At 40.1% G+C, this 19,296-nt stretch overlaps 1 protein-coding gene across 2 annotated transcripts in view; it reads right to left on the minus strand.

The window, feature by feature from the left end:
- SH2D1A (SH2 domain containing 1A) overlaps positions 1 to 19,296 on the minus strand; it is a 534,870-nt gene that overhangs the window by 506,980 nt on the left and 8,594 nt on the right. The window lies entirely within an intron of this gene.

Here is a 19,296-nt window from a genome sequence, read left to right on the forward strand (position 1 = left end):
TGTATTGACGACAAAAATAGAGGGACCCACATACATTTTCATAACATAAACTGTAAAATGAATATATAAGTTTAAACTTAATGTAAAGAAAAACCTTATATGTAAACAAATTACAGCATTAAATAAACATGTAATAAAATAAAAATCGAATAATGTTTCAAAAAAATAAAAAAACACCAAGGGTCCAATTACAACCTTGGCGGATGGGATACTCTGTCACAAACATGACAGATATCCTGCCCGCTGTTTTACAAGTTCCTTGTAATACGGCGGACGGGATATCCAGCACATTTGTGACAGAGTATCCGATCTGCCAAGGTAGTAATCAGGCCCTAAATAATGAATCACTATAAAAATACAACTACACAATACAATAATGAAAATAAAAAACATTATTAAAATAATATTACTCAAACATAAACAATAAAAATATATCATACAAAAATAAAACCTGTAAAATTACTTGTAGGATTACATTACACAAACATATGCGACAAAATAAAGAAAAAAAGTTTTTAAAAAATATAAATGTTATCATACAAAAAGATGATAAATACATATAGCTCTAATACAAAGAAAAAAAAATTCAATCCTCCAAACTAATAAAAATAATAAAACATATTAAAAAGAGCATTATAATTCTATACAAACAAAATAAAAAACATAAATTAAAAAATTACATCACTACTACAACCTAAATAACTTCACAAAATATGTTAGATGCTGGAGGGTTGAAATTTAATATTCACACTCCAACCTAAGCAACAGAATGTGTTGGACTTTTGGAAGGAGGGAGGCATTTACTATTCCCACTCCAACCTGAGCAACAGTTCGAAATGTATTAGAATTTGTAGTAGCAATAGTAAATCTGCAAACTATGCAGCAATGAGAAAGTGGTGTACTATGGAAACAGTTAGATTTACTATTCCCTACTCAACAAAAGTGTTGGACTTGAGAGGAATCAGATTTACAATTACCACCCCAACACAAACAACAGTAGGTTAAGTGTTGGAATTTGGAGGCTCAGATTTACCATTTTCACCCAAGCTAAGTAACAGTAGGGAAAGTATTAGATTTTGAAGGGATTAGATTTACTATTCTCACTCCAATCCCAGCAACAGTTCAACTTTATTATTCCCAATCCTAAATTAAAAATGTATTAAAAATAAGCTTTTTTAAAATGCACACTTTATGATTGCAGTATTAACAATTAACTCTTAATTAACAATTAAGAGTAATAATAAAGTAGAAAAATATATACCAGACAATACCACTAAACACATATACATATATCGAAAGCATGTCCCATGCTACTACTATAAACAACCACAAACCAACAAAAAAATAAAAATAACAGTGGAAAAAATCAATTAATATATTAAATGCTAAAACATATTACATTTAATAAATAGAAATATTCAATTACAACAATTAATTCATTTACATAATTTACATGATTATTAATCCAATTAACCAAATAATAGGTGAAATAATTTGCAAATAAAATAATTTACATAATAATCAAAATAATACATTAAAATGTAATAAAATAAAAAACTATTTAAAAACAAACATAAAATACATTAGAAAACACTTCCCATCCTTTTCTCCTAGAACCCCAACAATCTGCCAAATTATACACTGCAATACAATATAAAAAAATCTTTAAATATACTACCAAAACAAAGAAAATAAACTCAACTAAAAACATTACACGGACTTACCAATGGAATAATAATAACCCACAGCACTGAAAGCAATAAAAGGTAGAAAACTAATGAAACATATATGATATACAACCATATTAAATTGAACAATATTAAACACTTAAAAAAGGATATTCTTTATCATTATATTCTGTTTCATATAATTGTTGACATTACATTATTTTTTACACAATGTTTGGATCCAACAATATTTGTGCAATGATATTAAGATGGTACACCATCGATGACACACGTTTGTTTAAATTACAGGGCCTTTCTCTAAGGATGATGGTCCAAAACAGTGCCTATGCCCAAAGGTGGGTCCCGTAGCTCACTGTGACATAGGGCTGAAGCTGCATCCCATTGACAAGGCTCAACAAGTCTGAAATAAGCCAAAGATTGCTTGTGGACTCAGTCTAAGGGATTGTGGTCTTGCAGTTCTTGTCATATTAGAGCAGGAACAATGAAGATTTGCAAATGGTTGTTCCCCTCTGATATTATTACCAGAATTCCAACAATCAATGTTTTTTGTTTCTCTTAGTGAACACCATTTATAGATTCAATTACCATAGACACGAATTCTTTATGTGACATAACTTCTGATGCTATATTAGCTCATAATATAACCCTGACATCGGAGGAGTTCTGTTTCTGGAAAACGCGGGTCCTGAATTGGTATCGCGGAGACAGTGTTGGAGGACGCCGTCTGAGTGAAAACCACGAGCAGGGTAAGTCCGCATGAAACAGAAAGTGAAGAGAAAGAACAATTATTTCTAATTGAATTGATATTGAAGTGGCCCCGGTCTGGGTGATGGCAATTATATTTCCTGGGTTACGTGTCGGTTAAGGTGTTTGTTGGCTGGCAAGAATCAAGTTATAAAATAGACTTGTTCGAATTGAACAAGTGCAAAGAGGACAAAAACAGTTTAAATATATTCACTCGAAGATGGAAGCTAGGAAAACAAAACGGCTATTGATGGCCACAAAATTATTTGATGTCTGTGATCAAAGTACCTCGTTAGAAACTACGTCAGTACAACAACAAAAAAAACTCCTCATTGAAATGTCAGTTTTTTCAATTGGAAAAACAACATAAGAGAGAAATAAGCAAAAGTTGGGAGGTAATTACATTGGAAAAATACATTGAGGTTAAGAGAATTCCTAGGGGAAAACATATATTTACTATTCCAACATATTCAAATGTAAAACCAGAGTTATTCCAAGAATGGGAAGAGGATAACACACAATGCTCATTGAACATGAGAATATTAATTAAATATGCTAAATTGGATTTGGATGAAATACATGGTAAAATAAAAGATTTGGAAGAAGAAATAACTATGAATGAAGATAAAAGTGAACAGAAATCATCAAGGAAAAGTATGGAAAATACATTGGACAAATATGTGGAAGTTATACAGGATCGCAAAAAAAGTAAATTCATCAGAGATGAAAATGATTATAAATATGGAAGAGTCTTGACATTTGCGAAAAGATTTGAGAGTTTGAAATATGATGTCAAAAGGAATGGTACAAAGCAAAACACTAATAATGCTGACACCCCAAGTGAATCTGAGGTTGAGTCAAGTGAAGGAGAAGGATTATTGGAACATGTGACATTACAGGGAAAAATAATTTTTTAGAGGAGATAAAAGTGTTGTATCTAGATCAACAACTAATGAGAGGAGGAGGAAGAAACAGCGCCAGTGAGTTCGGAAGAAGCACAGACTCGATAGGAAAAAGAAGAGAAAGACAAGAAGAGCAAAAAGAAAAGGTAACAGAAAAGAGGAAGTATCCTCTCAGGAGTCAGAAAAAGCAAAAGGGAAACTTGATTTAGTAGTAAATTTATCAGACCCTGAATTAACACCAGTAGAACATCGGATGTTGAATAAGGGTTTATCATTTTGTCCTGAGATTCATTTCAATTATGTAGACACTCAAATAGATATCTACAAATTAATTAGGAAACTGAAATTAATTAAATTCCATTCTATGCAATCACAGAAGGTGGACTCTAAAAAAGATGACCCAATGTTTAATGAATCAGATAACTTGGAGTTACACATTGATCAAATATTTGATTTCAAGACCATGTTTGACTTATATCATAATTTATCAGATGAAGATTATACGGAAATGGAAGTACTTCAGAAATTAAATGTTGACACGAATAGACATAAATATAGTCACTTTAAAGAAAGATCAACATTTTTTCCAGTTTTATCACCTAGCAATAAAATTTATATGTTTTCAGAACTTGTATTGGAAGATATTGAAAAATTCCAAAAGATAAGACATCATGGATCACAGGAGAATTTAACTAAAAGTGAACGTACAGCAATCAAAAATTTGATGAACAATAACAATATAATATTCAAACCAGCGGATAAGAGAGGCAATATTGTGATTTTAAATGTTGAAAGTTATATTGCAGAAGCATATAAACAGTTAAAGAATGAATCGAACTGTAGGAAACTCAGCCATAATCCCATAAATCAACTAGTTCACCAGCTACATTCGAAATTGGATGATTGGTATCAACAACAATTACTGAATCTTGACGAATACAAGTTTCTGAAAAAGGAAAATCCAACTTTACCAACAATCTACTTTTTACCGAAAATTCATACGTCATTAACGAATCCACCAGGCAGACCAATAGTCTCTGCTTGTGACTCACTTTCTGAAAGAGTATCTGATTATGTAGATTTTTACTTGCCACCTATTGTTATGACATTGAGTTCATACATAAAGGATTCTGGTGATTTATTGAAAATATTTACGAATGTTAATTGGAGTGATGAATATCTATTGGTTACCATTGATGTAGTCTCTTTATACACTTCTATCAAACATGATATTGGGCTGAATGCTTGTGAATAGTTTTTGAAACAAAGAAATATTGCTGAATTAGAACATTCAAAAATGTTACTGTCCATGATAGACACTTGTCATAAAAATAACATATTTGTATTTAACCATGAAATCTATCAAAAAATATGTGGGACAGCAATGGGGATTCCTCTTTCTCCAAATTATGCCAACCTGGTAATGGGTTGGTGGGAGAGAGAAATAGCATTGGGCAAAGAAAATGATATATATATGGAAAAAATTGCCCTATGGGTACGGTTTATTGATGATTTGTTTATTATCTGGCAGGGCTCACAGGAAGAACTTAAGACATATTTTTCAAATTTAAATCGAAATGATATAGGATTACAATTCACATGAAATATGAGTAAAACTTTGATTGATTTTCTGGATATTACAATTTATGTGGAGAACAATAAAATAGAAACAACAGTTTTTCGAAAGAAAACCGCAACCAATAGCATATTGCATGGAAAAAGCTTCCATCCCAAATCTCTGATAAAAAGTATCCCATATGGGGAACTAATTAGAATGAGAAGAAACTGATCTAGTGAAAAAGAAGTACAATTAACATATAGAGAGACTGTATCTAGGTTCAGAAAAAGAGGTTACAATAATAAAATGTTAGTAAAGAACTTAGAAAGAATTAAAACTATTGATCTGGAAGAATTATTATTTTCAAAACATTCCAGTAAAAAGGAAAAGTCATTTGATGAGAATAGGGTAAGGATGATTATGAGTTATACCAAGGAAAGTGGCTTGATAAAGAGTACAGTATATTATGCAAACATTGGCATGTGATATGTAGGGATCCAGACTTGGGACCCAAGGAAGGCTCAGGACCAATGATCACGTATCGGAAAGCCCCATCAATAAAAGATTATTTAGTGAAAAGCCACTTACCTCTAAAAAATCTAACATCCTGGCTAACGGAACAACAACAGGGTTTTATTAAGTGTAATAAGTGTAAAGCATGCAAGATTGGAAAATCAATGAAATCTGTGAAAATGCCTAATGGAGATGATATACATATAAAGTACAAAATAACTTGCAATACTAAATTCACTATATGTGTGATTGAATGCCATAGTGGGGCAAAATATGTGGGAAGTATGATATGCATGCTGAAAAAGAGAATTCTAGAACATATCAGAGCCATTCAACATAATGATTTAACCTATGCTGTAACCAAACATCTAAAAACACATGGTAATAATGATTGGAAAACTTTAAGATATTATGGGTTGGATCATATTCCGGAACATGAAAGAGGTGGTTATAGAGTCAGGAAACTTAGACAATTAGAATCCAGATATATTATTTAAATGAGGACTAAGATACCATTTGGGATGAATAATGATGAGGAACTTTTTATACACTTGTGAAGAATAAGTAGAGTAATAAGAATGAGATTGTTACTGTAGTAGGCATAAGTATAATCTTATTTGAATAGGACATAAAATTTATTATATAATAATTAGAGACACTTTAAGGGAATACAAAGTAATTAACAATGGAAATCTAAAATAATGGTGTAAAATGTTTTCTTACCATTTTTCAAGTGAATTGAGGACTTGTAATTAGAGTACAGAAATGTATTATATATTTTGAGTGGTCCCTTTTTTGTTGGTATTGTAAATGTTTGTTCGTGTGAATTAGGGTATATATTTTAATTCATTTTGGAAGATTGCGTCGTTGAAACTTGACACATCAACACTAACTCATTGGTTTAAATAGTGGCGGACTACAACAACCACAATGCATTGTAAAAGATACCTGAGCACGAAAGTATAAATAATGACAAAAAGAAAGGACTTTGTAACTATGAAGAAGACTGGTTAGTCGAAATGCGTTGTTTCCTTTGTCTTTTGCACTTAACAAATAAATGAAGTCAAATCAATTAACCTTAACAGTGTGCGCTGCCATCAAATTTTGGTTTATATATATATATATATATATATATATATATATATATATATATATATATATATATATATATATATATATCAGATACAACAGTTAGATCAAGGTGGTTTACTTTTCTTTCCAGAGTTACTGCAATGGGAATGTTCAACAAGGTTTTAAATATCCATGGCAACCATGGCATGTTAAGATGGCATAAATATATCACACAACCCACATGTCTTTCTGTGATACTACTGTCTTATAGCATGACATGGAGTGATGTACATGTCTTTTGTAAGTTATAGTGGGTAACTAACTTTCCACTTCTCTATAGACATTCCAGCTAAAACCTACTATGATTCATTTCTTGTTCTGTCATATAAAAAGTGCCCAGCAATTTGCACCTTTTCTAAATTATGGTTTCTTTCTTTTATTCTGCCCCTCATGCTAGCCCAGTCCATTCGCAGCCTATTTTCTATATTCATCACCTTCTTGAAACTCCCAAATGTAAACTGATGCAAATACAAATACAGCCACTTTTCGTATTCTACCTCTCTGCAGGTTTGGTTCCAAATATTGTCTCTCAGTTATAATATATGATGTGTGTAAGAAACTGGGTTATTGGTTCAGGGGGTGGAAACTTTACTTAGGAAACAAGCACAATCCTTGTGATGCTGAACCACATAAGTCACTAAATTAACATGTACCGAACCCTCTAGCAGCTTGGCACAAAAGCAGGCAGGTAATTATGCAGCAAACAAATAGTAATTATTGGACCTGGCCCTCCCTGCAGGATCACCCCCAGACCTTTTGTCTTTTCCCTCCACCTTTTGCTGAATTCACTTTTGTTAGCTTTAGGATTCTGTGCACTTTACCAATGCTATTCAGTGCTAAAGTGCAAGTGCTCTGTACTCTAAAACATGGTGATATTAGCTTCTCCCCAGTTGGCATATTTAATTTACTTGCAAGTCACTAGTTAAAGTGCACTACATGTGCCCAGGCCTGTAAATTAAATGCTATTGGTGGGCCTGCAGCACTGATTGTGCCATCCACTAAAGTAACCCTTTAAACATGTCTCAGGTCTGTCACTGCAAAGCCTGTATGTATAGTTTTAAACTGCCATTTCGACCTGACAAGTGCACTGATTTGCCACACCCAAACCTTTCTTTGTATTACAAATGTGTCACTCCTAAGGTAGCCCTAGTTTGCCCCAGGGGCAGGATGCAGTGTATTTAAAACATTGGGCATGTACTTTTAAGCTTAACATGTCCTGGTAGTGAAAAACTATCAAATTCATTTTTCATTTTTGCAAGGCCTATCTCTCTTAAAGGTTGACATTGGGGTTAACTTGAATCGACCTTTAAGTGTAGCGTTCAGTTGGGAAAAGATACAAATTTGGAGTTTGGTGTCTCTGGACTAACAATTTAAAATCACAATTTATGGTGAAGTTGGATTTTAACTTGTAAGCCTGAAAATGGCACTTCTAGGAAGTTGGCATTTTATTACTTTAACCATTCTGTGCCTCTGCCTGGCTCTGAATACATGACTGGGATGGATGACAGCTGGGCTTTGTGTATTCCCTCCAGACAGTCACAAACAAAGGGAGCTTGGGTGTGACATTTGCATTCTGATGGCCCAACACCGGGCTGTTGGGTCTTCCTAGGTTTGATCGAAGGGAAGAGGTGACACTTACATTTGAATCAGGCCTTTGCCTCTCCTCACACAAAGGAATGTATAATCTCCTAAAGAGCATCTAGAGCCAAGGAAGGGAGGACAGGGACCTTGTGCACTTCAAAGGCCTCTCTTTGAAGTCTCCTCTACTTCAAAGGGTCACCTAGGTAAAAGTACTGGACACCAAACCCCAACGAATCAGACGTCTACTGGAAACAAGGACTTTCTGCCAGGAAGAAGTACTGCTGTGTTGCCAGAAGGGGCTACCACTCGCTAGCTGCATCGTTGTGTTGGCCTACTGTTTTCTTGCACGCTTGGACACCCCTCATGACGGATGAGACCCACTCCATCATGAGCAGCATCCACTCTGGAGCCCCGACCGACCCATGCCCCACTACATCTTCAACAAGACCAGCGCCTTGATCGCGCCCGAACTCTGCAAGACCATTAACTGCTCCCTAGAGTCAGCAACCTACCCCAAAAACTGGAAGCACACTGAGTTACACCCACTTCTGAAGAAATCCACAGCCGACCCAGTGGACTTGCTGCTGACTTTCCCAGCTAAGGTCGCCAAGAAAGCAATCAACACTCAGCTATGCCAATCCATCGTGGGCAACAGGACATCTCCCAATCAGGATTCAGAACTACCCACAGCACTGAAACCACCCTGCTTGCCTCCACAGATGACAGCCACTCCCTCCTCAACCTCAAACAAACAGCAGCCCTCATCCTACTTGATCTTCAGCCACCTTCGATACAGTGTCTCACTGCACGCTATGCGCCGGACTCCACGCAGCAGGCACACGCAGCAAGGCCCTTCGATAAATAAACTCCTTCCTCGGAGGCAGAGCACAGAAAATCAGGACCCCGCCACACCTATCAAAACCTACTGACATCAGATGTGGAGTACCCCAAGGATCATCGCGGTGCCCCACGCTGTTCAACATCTACATGATCCTTCTTGCTCCAATTGTCAGGAACTACGGTACACCCAGATGATCATCTCCTTGACCGAGAACCCCTCAACAGCCAAGAACTACTTCAGGGAAGGGATTGGAGCAGTCGCCACCTAGATGAGGGTGAGCTGCCTTAAGCTGAACTCAAAACCGAGATCCTCATACTGGGGCCATCCTCATCAGGCTGGGATGACTCCTGGTGGCCCTCAACACTTGGCAAGCCCCCCACCCCTACAGACCATGCACGAAACCTCACAGTCATCCTCAACTCAATGCTCCTCACTACCAGACTGGTCAACTCAGTTGCCCCCACCTGCTTCCACACCATCCGACGCCTACAGAAGATCTTCAGATGGATACCAACTGACTGCTAGAAAACCGTAAAACACACCCTAATCACGAGCAGACTTGACTATGGCAGCGCCCTCTATGCCGAAACCTCCAAGAAGAACCCGAACAAGCTGCAACAAATTCAGAACGCTGCCGCCAGACTCATCTTAAACACCCCCTGCTGCGAGCACATCACAGAACAACTGAAAAACCTCCGCTGGCTCACCGTCGGGAAGAGGATCAACTTCAAACTCCTTTTACATGCCTACAGAGCCCTCCACGACAGCGGACCCAGTTACCTCAACTACAGTATCACCTGGTACTCCCCTTCCAGATCTCTCTGCTCGTCCCAGCAGTCACTTGCCAACGTACCCCACATAAAGAAGTCCTGGGCTGGAGGAAGATCTTTCTCATATCTGGCAGCAAAAGTTTGGAACACCTTACCTCAGACAGTCATCATTGCTACCTCAGTTCAGGAAGGTCCTCAAGACCTGGCTGTTCAACTGATCTCTGAGGACACACCCCCTCAGTGCCTTCAGACCCTATGAGTGAGTATTGCACTCTAAAAATATATGATTGATTGATTGATTGATTGCTGAGTGCTGTGCTGTAGGAGGGGCTGGCACTTTGGTACACACTTTGCTGCTTTGTTGGCCTGCTGCCTACAGCTACTTGCCTGGAGTGAGAAGGACTGGACCTGCCTCTTCATCCTTGAAACCAAGTTCTCCATGGCTTGTTTGCTTGCCCCCTGTTTACAAAGTCTCAGGGCCATAAAGAATGAACTTTTCATCTACACAACTGCTGATGCCTACAAAGATCGACGGTTTCCACTAAAAAGAAGCCTTGGCCCCTGAGATGCAGATGAGCTCAGCGCACAATACTTTACTACACAAAGGGCCCCCACTCAATCCTGAGTCTTATTTGACTTATGTTTATGACTTCCAGTGTGCCGCCTAAAATCACTGTCTCAGATCCTGAGGAGACGCGGCACAGCTGAGGGAAGCATTTTATTTTAGCAGACTATAGTAAAGTACAAAAGTATGAATTGTGGCCAAACCATATTTCAAACAGAATTAAAGGTAGCATATTAGGTCATACTGACTATGTTTTATTGCAATTCATGAATCACTTTCTCAGTTAGATAATGTTCATTTAATGTCATCCTCCATTCATGTATCTGCATAGGTCTGATATTCTTTGAATGAATGTTAAACAGGTGATGATCATTAGTTGTGACCTCAAACACAACACAAGCAGGGATCAAGTTGAGTAGACTAATAGATCAAGGCCAGATATATCCCTAAGCATGTTGAACTCCACCACTTCTTTAACTATTGCAGACATGAAAAACAAATCTGATTCCAGAAGCCTTGTAGCTCTGGTCATAAAGTTTGCATTCGTACAAAAATTTTGAAAACTCTTCATCTGGAGAACACCAGCTGCCTGCCAATGTGGGAGGTCTAGCAAGATAGCATACCAGCTCAGTTAAGTTATTGTCTTTTGATTAAGCATTGAATGGGTTGTTAAATTGGTAAAACTAAATGATGGGAGAATGTCACCTGCTCCTCTCACTTGATCCAAACATAGGGGTTGATTATGAGTTTGGCAGAAGGAAAAGCCCATCAGCCAAACACCCGCGGTCAGGTTGCCGCCAGTGTGGCCGCCTTCCCGTGGGCCCATTAAGAGTTTCCCACTGAGCCAGAGGGAAACAGCCTACAACATTGCCTAAGGCTCATAATCGAGCTGGCGGCAATGCTGTAGCGTGACGTGTGCAGCAGCACCTGTCGCAATTTTCACTATCTGCGAAGCACACAGTGAAAATCGCGACGGGACTGCCCGGGGGGTTACTGCACTGGCCATGCAAAGTGCATGGGCCATCTTGGGGCACCCGGCACCTCATCTTCACCAGCAATTACATGGCGGTGCTACCACTATGTAACCGCCAGCGGAGAGAGGGGTCCTAATCCCCAGGGCAGCACTGCTTGGAGACCGCTAGCACCACCAGGCCATCGGATGGCAAAAAAGTGGCGGTTCTGGCGGTGCTGGCGGTCCGACTGTGGTGCTTTTGCCACAGTCCTAATGTGGCTGTCGGTCATATTCAGTAGTGCCTCGCTTCTTTGGAACGATTGAGACAGTTGGTCAGAAATATTCCACTTGTGTGTTCACAGTGTTTTTCATGACCTGCTGGCAGATAGCTTTGCAGCCACATTATTTTGATTGAGCAAGCACATGAGTTTATTTGTTATGATTACATATGCATGTACTGTAAAATACTGAAATTTTCCATTCCCTATGTAACATTGGTGGTAGTAAAATAGTTTGGCTTTCTAGTTTTACAAGTATGTGAAAAGTTACATTTTTAAACACATTTTATTGAGGGTTGTAGCAATAAGATACTTGATAAATAAAATGGTACATCACATGGCAAGTAAATCTCCAATGCAACAGAAATAAAAGATACATCAATTATACCAAACATAGCAGTGATAACTATCAGCAGCGCTGCTGTGGTAATTAATGATCGGCTTGTGATTAAAGACATTTGAAAACAATGGCAGCAGAGCTGGAAAAGGAGATATCAACAATATGTAAAACAGGTAAGGATAAAAGCAAAGACATCAAGGTGGGAAATAAGAGGCGTGAGTATAGGGAAAGAAAACATAACAATTAACCATTAATGTAAAACTATAATAAAGGGTCACTTAGAGCCCCTTGCTGCTTAATATCACCAAATTTTCATCATGTTTTCATGCTAATGTCGCGGTATTATGGCAAAAACGCCCCACAAGATTTACAAACTGGCGCAATTCATGCATCACGCCATTGCTAGCTGTCTGGAACCTTGTCCCTGACGGTGGCGGCAGTCCGCTGGCGGTCCAACCGCCAGTGTTGTAATTTGGCAGTTCGACCACCAGGAGAGCGGCCGTTCGGCCCTCCACCGGGTTGTCTGGTGATCTAAATATTGCCAGACTCGTAATCAGGCCCAAAGTCCCCAGTCATTTTCGGTGATCAACACCTCACCATCCAACCAGTCAATACATTAGGGTGACAATTTACCTTATGATAGTATAGGAGTTTGGTAATTCCATACAAAATAATATATTTTAGATTGAAATATCTGCTGCAATTCTAATGAGTACTGTGGTAAATGTTGAAACAGAAGAACAAAAGAATAAACAAAAAAACCTTGTTAAATTAAACATCCACTGAAGAAAAAATGTGGTAAAAAATAAACTATAATGTATTAACTAACATATTTACTTTAGCATTGAATTTTGCTGTGTAACTGATTCCTATGTTTAGTACATTTGTTTCATTACTTTCACTCAAAGTGCTAAAAGTCACCTTGACTTGTTAATCCTAAATCCAGTGTACAAAAACACAGTTGTGGTATCATTCATTTTATACCCAGTAATAAGGCAGAATTGATGCAATTCTTGTTCAATTTCCCACTTATAATATCTTGAGAATGTCTGATACCAACGTCGGTTTTTACATACTGTATGCTGACTTCTAGTCTTGAAATCCTTGGTGTGGTATTACCCCAAACATCTTGCCTTCGTTCACTCGCTGATTTTCGCTGCACTTGTTTTTGTTGGCATTCTGACTCTGTGCATTTTAACCCTGCTAACCAGTGCTAAAATGATTGTGCTCTTTCCTTCAAACATAGTAAAATTGAACTACACCTAATTAGCACACTAAATTTAGCTGTAAATTCCTAGTAAATGGTACTAAATATACCAAGGGCCTTTAAATTACATTTCCCTAGAGGGCAGCAGCATTCAACGTACCATCAACTAAAATAGACTTTTTTTAAACGTCTTATTCCTGTAACTACAGCCTGTAGTGCAGTTGTGCAGTTTTGAACTGCTATTTTGACATGGCAAAATAAGCTGTTTGCCAGGCATAAGCCTTCCTTTTTAATCACACCTAAGGTAGGCCCTACAGTCTCATAGCCATCATATGTAGATATGTGTATTTAAGTTTTGTCCGGGCAGTGTCCTGACATATCCTGACAGGCAGAAACCCCTAAAGAGGTTTTTCACAGTTGTAAGACCAATCTCTCCCATTGACTGACACAGGTTACCTTATTACATTTAATATGTGCAAACTTCAAATTGGGAGCAGATAGAAATATGTTAGAGATTTCAACAAGAAACGTGAAAAATGAAAATGTTTATACTAAGAAGTTTGCAAAGAATGAAAATGTGGTCTACTTTGTAAAACATCACCTGAGGACATTAATGAATCTTCACAAAAAACCTTTAATGAAGAGTTTTTAAAAAATCATGAAAAGATCATTAAAGTTCTGAGGCAAGCACTCAGAAAGCAAACATGGCCCAATAAGAGAATGAAGGAGGATGTAAACTGTGCCAAACCCTATACAGCCCTTAAATTTAAAGATTAAAGGGAATTCTAGGGGCCTTGTAAATAAACTCTGCTGAAGTAAAAAGCCATCAACTTGTGACATCTTTGCAAAACAGTGGACTGATTACATCCAAGTACTATACAATATGGAAAAAGCTCCTTCTCCAGCTGGGCCTACATTGCGAAGGATTGAGAGAGTGAATGCAACGTCTGAGGGACAGACTGAGTCAAGAGAGTTTATACACACCAACTCAGAGGTGTAACAAAAGCCCCCGCAAACTCCAGAGGGCCCCCTCAGCACAGCACCTGGCCTGAGTGAGTCCACAGCGGGCCCTCCATGTTCTGTGCAGGGGGGGCCCTTTCAGTTTATTTATGCCACTGCACCAACTCTGGTGAAATATCTAGCTGTAAGCCAATAGCAACACTGTTTTTTGTACCCATGGATGAGATAGCTGCATATGAAAAGGAGCTGGAAAACTCATTGTCAGCCGGAAGGTCACTAGCCGATATACCTATTAGCCAGCAGGCTCAGCATGATCCATCTGAACTCTTGACTTCAATTAACAAAATAAGGGCCACATGTATGTAGAAATTGGTTTGCAACTTCCTAATTGTGACTTTTTGCAACTCACAAGTAGGAAGTCACAAACTGTGATGTTCAACCATGTCTCGGAGTCTGTTTGCTAATCACAATGGGTCACAAATGGACCTGCCTCATCAATATTCTTGAGGCAGGTCATAATTTGAGACCCATTGGGAATGGCCTGATATCACAAGGGTGGTGGCCTGCTGGGGCCAGTAGACTGCCATGTTTGTGATTGCTTTTTAAATAAAGCATTGTTGTTTTAAATGCAGTCTATCTGCCCAAAAGGAAAATGGGATGCATTTCAAAATGAAAAATTAAAAGTTTTCTTTCCCTTTTTTAAGAGTAGGCAGTGGTCAATGGATCCACAGCCGGCTCTTAAAAAATGTTGGCACCCACATTCACAAAGGGGAAGGAGTCCGTCAGGGGCCATTTCCCATTTGCAAATGGGTTACCACCTCCTTCGTGCCCCTGTGACTCTCTGTTAGGAAGGGGTGCCCTTAATATGCCCCTTCCTAATAGCAACTCACAAACCCGATTTTGCAATTCGTTAATAAGTTACAGAATCAAAAAATAGGGTTAGTGCATGTCAAAAGGCTATTTAACAATCACAAATGGCCTGATTCACCTTTTGTGGCCGCTAAAACCTTTTGTACATGTGATCCTAAGGGTGGGCAAGACTTTAAGCAAACTATGGGCCCTATTATGAATGTGGAAAGCCTGTCCAGCAAACACCCGACAGGGTGGCTGCCGCCCACTTGGCAACCTCCCCACAAGTATTATCAAGAGTTTCCTGCTTGGATTGGGGGGCAGAAACCTGAGTTTCTACTCACTGGCCTAGCGAGAAACAGGCTACAACATTGTCTCCGGCACGTAATAAACTGGTGACTATGCTGTAGCCTGCAGGGTGCAGCAGTAACCTCGCAATGTTCATTGTCTGCAAAGCAGACATTGAACATTGCAAGGATGGTGGCCAGGGAGGCCCCTGCACTGCCCATGCCAAGTGCATGGGCAATGCAGGGGCCCCCCGGGAGCCACCTCCACCCATTCTTTACCAGCCTTTTCATGGCGGTGCTACCGCCATGAAACCACTGGCGGAGAAGGGGGGTCATAATCCCCAGGGCAGCGCTGCTTGCAGCACTGCCATCACCGATTAGGACCACCACCATCCTCCAGACAGCCAGGATCAGAGATCCTGGCAGAGCTGGTGGTTCCTTGGTGGCCCGACTGCCAGGGTTGTAATGTGATGGTCGGACCGCCACACTCGTAATCAGGCCCTAAGAGTCACAGGCGTCCTGGCCTCATTGGCCTACCAGTGGCATTTCTTGAATGTGACCCCACACTTTGGGTACAAAACAAAGTTTTGGGGGAATAGCTGCTGCACCAGCGTGGTCCCTGACCAATCTACACAAAAGGAAGCTGGCACTCATCAGGAAACTACCAAATGATAGGTCTACTGGATTTAGAAGGGAAGTGCTATCCCAGACTTCTACTTCTGAACGAGGAGTTGAAAACTTGGGCCACAGTAAAACATATGATCCCATGGTTTCAATCTAGATTCCAAAGAAATAGTACCATTGAGGACAATTTGTTAACCCTGCCATGCCTGTGAAGCGGCACGTTTCAAGCCGCTGCCTTCTTATGCTGCTATTATAGACTTTACCAATGCTTTTGATAATGTTGTAGGAGGAAAGCTATGGGTAAAGTTAAGCAGATGGGGAATCCCCCCATTACTACCGAAAGCAATTGAGTCACTTTATAATGAGACATGAGTGAAGATTAACATATCTTCAAACTCGACAACCTCAGAAAAGAAAGGTTCAAATAAAGGCTTAAAACAAGCCTGTATTCTAGCCCGCTACTTTTCAATCTACATATGGCAATCTTGTTCTCCCATACATCTAACATTGATCATTGCGTCTTTTGATAGCAACCCGCAGCAGTGGACTAAATCAACCGCGCATGAGATACCTGGTTCGGACTAAAGAGCCTCCTTTTAAGGGTCGAGCCTACGAGTCTTGCTTGTGAGATTCTGTTGTGTACAGTAAAGGGCTTGAAGCCCGCCTGTCGCTCACCATTTGTTGGTTTACATGACACTCTTCTTTACAGTCTTATAATTTGTCAAGGCATGCCTGGCATCATTTCTGTTTCTTTGTGTGGAGCAGGGACCAAGCACTGATTGATTCAGCTTAATTAGTGCCCATCAGTTGCTCCCAATGTGATCAAGGTACAATTCTTTTTAACTTCTAGTGCCCTGAAAACAGAAGATTTGTGACTGGCAAGAATGTGCCCAGCAGGATAAACAAAATTGCAAAGTTTTATTTTTAGAGCTGACTTTCTTTTATTTTGCCAAGTCATCTTTTGTCACTTTCCACTCATGTTTTCCTTTGATATTGCTTGTGGCTGCCCTTCTCAAAAGATGACAATTAACTTGTTCAAAATATTCCAAATCAACTGTTTGTTTATAATGTGTAATCTCGGAAATGCTGCTTTAAGAGATGATTGAGCAGTACATCACAACCCACCCCACTCCAATCTGCCCCACTACAATCCACTCCAATCCACCCCACTTTACCCCACTCCAATTCACCCTACTCCCAACTCAATATTCTCCAACCCACCCCACTCCTATCTTCCCAACCTACCCCTAGTCTAGTCTGCCCCACTCCATTTCACCCCACTCTAATCAAAAACAATCTGCACCACTCCAAAGCAATCTGCCCCACTCCAATCCAAAACAATATGCCCCACTCCAATAAAAAAATCTGCCCCACTCCAATCCAAAACAAACTGTCCCGTCCAATCTGACCCAATCTAAAACAATCTGCCCCACTGCAATATACTGCACTCCAATACAAAACAATCTACCCCGCTACAATCTGCCCCACTGCAATCCAAAACAATCTGCCCCACTCAAATTTAAAACAATTTGCCCTACTCCAGTTTACCTCACTCCAATCTGCCCCACCTCAGTCCAAACAATCTGCCTCACTCAAAGCCACACCACTCCCATTTGTCCCACTTCAATCCAAAACAATCTTCCCCACTCTAATCTGCCGCACTCCAACCTGCTCCACTCCAATCCTAAACAATCTGCCCACTCCAATCTGACACACTCCAGTCTGCCCCACTCCAATCCAAAAGAGCCTTTCCTACTCCAATCCAACCCACTTCAATCTACCCTACTCCAATCCAAAACAATATGCGCTACTACGATCCAATCCACCTTACCCCAATCCAATCCACCCTACTCCCACCCAACCCACCCTACCCCACACAAACCCAATCCACTCCACTCCAATCCACCCTACTCCAATCTACCCTAGTACAATCTGCCCCACTCCAGTCCAAAACCATCCTTCCCATTCCAATCCATAACAATCTGCCCCACTCCAATCCAAAACAATCTGTCCCACTCAAATCTGCCTCACTCCAATCCAAAACAGTATGCCCATTCCAATCTGCCCCACTCCAATCCAAAGCAGTATGCCCCATTCCAATCCAAAATAATCTGCCCCACTCCAATCTGACCCAACCCAACACAATCTACCCCACTGCAATCTACTGCACTAAATCCAAACCATTCTGCCCCACTCCAGTCCAAAACAATCTACTCCACTCCAGTCCACCTCACTCCAATCTGCCCCCATTTAATCCAAACAATCTACCCCGTCAAATCCGCACCAATTCTATCTTCCCCACTTTATTCCAAAACATTCTGTCCCACTCGAATCCACCCCACTCCAATTTGCCCCACTCTAATCCAAAAGAATCTGCCCCTCTCCCCTCTGCACACTCCAGTCTGCCCCACGCCAATCCAAAAGTCTTCCCTACTCCAATCCACCCCACATTAATCTGGCCACTCCAATCAAAAACAATGTGCCCCAATACAAGTCAATCCACTTTACTGCACTCCAATCCACCCCTCTCCCGTCCAATCTACCCCACACCAACCCAATCCACCTCACTCCAATCCACCCTATTCCAATCTACCCTAATACAATCTGCCCCACTCCAATCTGCCCAGCACCAATCTATCCTCACTCCAGTCCAAAACAATCTGCCCCGCTCCAATCCAAAACAATTTGTCCAACTCCAATATGCCCCATTCTAATCTAAAAAAATGTGCCCCACTTCAATCTAAAACAATATACCCCACTCCAATCAGCCCTACTACAATCCACCCCAATCCACCCCTTTTTACCCCACATTAGTCCACCCCACCCGAATCCAATCTACTCCAACCCACCCCACTCCAATACTCCCATCCCACCCTAATCTAACCTGCTCCCCCTCCATTTCGCACCACTCTATTCAAAAACAATCTCCTCTGCTCTGAAACAATCTGTCCCACTCCAATCCAAAACATTCTGCCCCATTCAATCCAAAAGAATATGGCCCACTCCAGTTCAAAATAATCTGCTCTACTCCTATCCAAAACAATTTGCCCCACTCCAATTTGACCCAATCTAAAAGAATCTGCCCCAATGCAATCTACTGCACTCCAATTCAAAGAAGTATGCCCCAGTCCAATCCAAAACAATCAGCCCCACGTCAATCCAAAACAATCTGCCCCACTCCCATCTGCCCCAATCCAACACAATCTGCCCCACTCCAGTCCAAATCAAACTACTCCACTCTAGTCCACCTCACTCCAATCTACCCCGCTTTAATCCAAACAATCTACCTCAATGCAATCTGCACCACTCCTATCTTCCCCACTCCAATCAAAAACATTCTGTCCCACTGGAATCCGCCCCACTCTAATCTGCACACTCCAGTCAGCCCCACTCCAATCCAAAACAGTTTTTCCTACTCCAATCAACCCGACACCAATCTGCCCACTCCAATCCAAATCTATATGCCCCACTACAATCCAATCCACTTTACCCAACTCCATTCCACC

Source organism: Pleurodeles waltl, chromosome 2_1 (genome assembly GCF_031143425.1).
Source record: "Pleurodeles waltl isolate 20211129_DDA chromosome 2_1, aPleWal1.hap1.20221129, whole genome shotgun sequence".
NCBI lineage: Eukaryota > Metazoa > Chordata > Amphibia > Caudata > Salamandridae > Pleurodeles > Pleurodeles waltl.